This window comes from Ptychodera flava (genome assembly GCF_041260155.1).
Source record: "Ptychodera flava strain L36383 chromosome 3 unlocalized genomic scaffold, AS_Pfla_20210202 Scaffold_27__1_contigs__length_13241970_pilon, whole genome shotgun sequence".
In the NCBI taxonomy this organism is placed as follows: domain Eukaryota; kingdom Metazoa; phylum Hemichordata; class Enteropneusta; family Ptychoderidae; genus Ptychodera; species Ptychodera flava.
This window is the reverse complement of record NW_027248281.1, coordinates 11,806,574-11,811,763: the sequence shown is the minus strand read 5'-3', so window position 1 is coordinate 11,811,763 and position 5,190 is coordinate 11,806,574.

Below are 5,190 nucleotides of genomic sequence, written 5' to 3'. Positions count from 1 at the left end.
AAACAGTGAAATCTGCAAACTTGGATTTCGGTCGATCGCGACTATGAATTGTATGTATTAACGTGTGAATCTCTTTCTGGAACCTAAACTGTGCCGCATCGATCAGTTGATCAAAAGCCTGTGGATGCCTTTTGAGGGGTATCATTGGGTTTGACAGTAGAAAAAGTAAATTTTGAGAGCACCTATTTTGTTTGCAGGCTATCGTCTACACTCTGTCTGCCGGTTCGTCCTGCAGCAAGTTCGCCAGGAAATTAAATACGGATGCCACCAGTGTACCAGCAAAATATCGAGGGAAGTTACCTTCACATGCTATTGGAGTATACGAGAAAAAAAGAGTGCAACCACGTGCGAAATTACAATCACGGCATTTTTCTTCAGGGGAGAGCTTTTCACATTTTTGTTTTTTGATTCTGTCTGTAGGATATTTTTTTGATATTCCAGTGATCAACGAAGATGGCGTTCATGACTTTTGTATCAGCGATACTGATACACGCAGAAGTTGACAGACCGGTGTCTCCCTGCCACCTTCTAGCGCATCAATCGCAACGTCGACGGAGATACGTTGTTGAACGACCCTTGCAGAAACAGTCGGTCGACTCTGTGAAAATACCTGAAACAAATAAAACGTGTCGCCCAAAACACGCCTTCTTGCCGGCCGCTATTTACGCCTTGGTGACGTCATTGAATTGCGAACCATTTCTTTGTTTTTAAAATATGCAGCTAGTCAAAATCTACTCTTAATTAATAATGATATGGTAGAGTTCATTCACTTTACATCGCCTTGCTTAAAATTATATTAGAGAAAATGCAAAGCAAATTAATTTTTTAAAATAGAAAACCACATGTGTTGTTGTGACATCGTTCATAATTTAAAAAAAATATATGTTCACGTTTCACCAACTAGTCTTTCAGAAGCCTAGATTCTTTAAACAATCATTATGATAGCGATTTGTTTTCGAGACAAAAACACACGTTCTCGATTATCAAAGCAATGTAAGGGAAGTAGGTATTAGCTCAAACGATGAAAACTCAGCCTAGCACTGCATATCAATTATTTATGTATCAGTTATATATATATAAAACTATATACATATAACTATATATAACGATATATATATATATATATATATATATATATATATATATATATATATATATATATATATATACATGGACTATTCATACTGAAATCAACAAAATTGCGCAAATTTAAGAAATGTGGAGATTTAATGAGTCATAAAGCAGCAAATTGGTCGATGCATCAACAATATTCACTCGGTCGAATTCTGACAATCATTTTCTAAATCTCTTTGACGAATACATGTACTAAAAATAGTCAGGTGATTTTTGTAGCTATGAAGACACTTCCCCCGACACATATGTCACATAGCTTGACAACTTCAAAGCGACCGCCCTGTCTGAATGGCATTCGGATATGAACCTACCGGTTTGTCGCAACGGTAAATCAACCAAACTGAAATGCGAAAAAACATGAATGTGTGGTATTAATGAAGTTTTATAAAATGTCATGCTTATATTTTGTGTCATAGTAAACTTTGACCATGTAAAATATTACTTTTCTGGTCATTGATCAGTTTGCAAAAAGTGTTGCAGTGCTCGTTTTTGTAACTTTTAAAAAATTTTGGTATTCATACAAATATTCTATAAGCCGAACAATATTTGTATATGCCGAACATATCTACACAGAGTCTTTGTAGAGTTGAGGGCCGGGTGATTTCTGATATGGTTTATTGAAACATCGAGTTTTTGAATTTAGATGTTTATTCAGGAAATATGTGATTAGGATTTGTAAACACAGAAACACACATGCGCACACATTCAATCGCAGAAAACGACACATGACATGTATGTTTCAAAGTGATGTGCGTGTGATGCCTAGAAACAAAAATAATTTGACCTCACCATCAGTTATGCTTGCCACACAACGGTGATCTGTATTTCAAATCTAATTTAATATCTACGAAACAATGTTCCCCTTCCGGACCATAACGGACAAAAGGAAACTTTGCACATGTACGATACATAGCCGAGTAAATTATGGAGTGCAAAGTTTGTTAGAGTCAATTATGGCCTAGGAAGGGTACATTAGTTTTATTGTTTTAACAACGGCAGAGAATTTATAGATGTAGAAAACATCTGAGGTCACAATACGTCACAAAATTCTCTGCAGTGACAAAGATGTAATATAATTTTATTTAAACAGATTAAAATTTTACCTCAAAGTGACACAGCTGTAGGCCTAAGCTTAAACCAGAACATAAAATTATAAAGCAACTTTTCCTGGCACTGAAAAAGGGATATTTTGTGACATTAAGTGGAGCGATAAAACCATTAAGTGGTCATTTGGAGGGTGGTCACGCCTCCCGTTGTGGAAACCTGAAAATTTAGCCACTGAAATGGTGTTATTCTGGGGCATTTTAGGTAAATGTTAGACATGTACAGGTCCTGATTATTACAATATTAGTGGTTCTGCAGCACAGAAAAGGGGTGGGTATTTAGTGGCAGATAATGGTGTTATGCAACCATGCAGTATTCAGGGAGATTCAAATGCAGGGGAGATTCAAATGCGTACCATGACAGAAAATTCCGACTGATTAAATCCCTTCCTTAGATATGCGTATCAGTCAATAATTTATCAAATAATAACATTGTAACATGCACAGAGAAATGTGTTTTTAAATACATGAAAATAACTTTGACATTTCGAGGTTTGCAAAAAGTTGTTATGAACAAGTAAATCTTGGTGATTAATTTGTGAATGACAGCATACTTTATTATAGGGGAACTTTGGAAATGCACTTTAGATAGTATTTGAAATATTAAAAAAATATTAATTAATAACATATAAATTGTTAGCTCATGGTCAAGGTTAATGTGCATAAAAATTGCCCTAAAATAGATGTATGGTTCGTCATTCAAGCATTTTTAAAGGTAACCATCATTGCTACTGTCTCCACTTCCCCGTGTTGATATCGACAAAGGTTGTCTGTAGTAGGTATCTCTTATCATCAATGCTGAGAATGACCTGGTGAAAGCGCCGGCATAGTGACACCTTATTTATTCGTCTTTTCGCAAAACATCTCGCAAATTGTCCGTTCTGTGTACAATAGTGGGGCCTGCCATATCTTTGTGTGTTCGTTTGCCGGAACACATCACAAGAGGTTACTAGTATACGATACAGCAATCAGACAAATTAGGACAAGACATTGAGGATGAAAGTATTTCGATTGATCGACAAAGACAAAGAGACATTAAATTAGGGATGAAATTATTTCGATTACTTGAAGAACACAATCAGAAAGAAAGTATACTTTATTCAAATTTTCTTATACGTGAAAGGAGGATAAATGCTAATATCAGGATGACGCTGCAAGGCTCGAGCATATTTCAGTTAGTTCACTTTACAAATGTCTTTCGTCGGGCTGATGTGTTGTCTGTGTCGTCCCGACCTTGATTGATGCTTTGAAATATCAGTTATTGTATGAGGACAAATGAGAATTTTGCAGACATTTCCATTCAACAGTTGATCCAATTTTCCGGAGAAGTAGAATCAATAGAGGGGTCGATATTATTTTGGATTTACTTATAGAATGAATTATTCATTTATTTACTTATTGATTAATTGATTCAATTTAATTTTTGAAGTTTATTGGATGTATCGAAACGCAATGTTCACAAATTTGCAACAATGACTGTGCTGTCATATACGCTTTTACTGACAAAAGGAACAAAGAAGTACGAAATTACGCCGTGAGGGCGATATCCACTTCATGGTTCGAAATCTAGGTGTCCCGTTGCGCAAACATCGCGGAAGAAGAAATAAACTCACAAGTAATCAGTCAATCTGCATATAAAAAGTCATTTTCAAGTCATAATTTCCATCAGTCGTTTTATCTACCACACTATATGAGTGTATAATAGTGAGAGAGACAGAGAGGACAGAAATAGAGACGAACAGACAGACAGAGATAGATAGACAAACAGAGACAGCGACAGACAGACAGGCAGACACTGACAAACAAAGAAACAGAGAACACCGAAATCACATCGTCCTGACAAGCAATGGTAGCGCAAGAGTAATTGTCGTTTTACTTTTACAGGCTTAGTTGGACAGAACTGATGAAGACATGCACAAGTTCATCAATACTTTTCCTTATGCTATCTTTTTATCGTCGTTCGTGTTTTCGTCGCGATGTACGATAATCCTGAAAAAGAATGTTTTCGCCATCTGAGAGTGATCAATATGAGATCAACGCATTCCTACAACTGAATCAAATGAACATATTCGACTTGTGTAATAACATCAATGTCACAAATAGTATTATCGTGACCGAATGCACATATTACCGAAAATAGTCGAGTCTGTCATGGTAAAGTGTTGCCAGTATTTTCTAAAAGTGCGACTATCCTATACATTTGACTGACATGACATTTAATTCGTATTGTGCTATGTAAATTTGTCGCTATGAATACTTGGACATAAGAATAAATTCTTTTATCCGGAAATGAGAAATGTAGTAAAATTAAAAGCCGACGTCATCGCTGCTGATTTGTGCATCTCAATACTGTGCAGCAAGACAAGAAAGACTTGATGTTCTCTTTGGGTGTATTATCACACATATATCGCAGGTGAATTCCCTGGCCCAGTAAAGAAGCCGGATAGCTGATGAGCACACAATTTATCAGAAACAACCGTTACGTTGATGCCGATTGTTTTGTCATAATTGTGATAAAACTAAGGTCTCTGGGATGTTTGAAGTTGACGGAATTCTACTGAGAAAATGTCAGTTCTTTAACTGAAACTTTAAGTAAAAAATCTTACTAAAACCTTAAGTCATTGCAAGTACTCTAAAAATTACATCTAAAAGCAGAAGTACCAAGTTTTCTCTTGAAATCTGCATTATTGTACTTTAATGTGGTGTATCCCATCAATGTGATTTAGCGTTTAAACATCGCAACTTGATGTGATGCGATGTGCTATGTACAAAAGCAAAAACAAAATAAAAAGATTATTTAAACTCTACATTTACAAATTACCTTGCATTCTCAATATAGAATAAACTATGTCTTCAAATGGTCGTAAAATATGATTGAACTTTGAATCTGTAAAAAATCTAATTTTGAAAACATCCCCAATTTACAAATGTTACAGTCTGGTCTAAAATAATA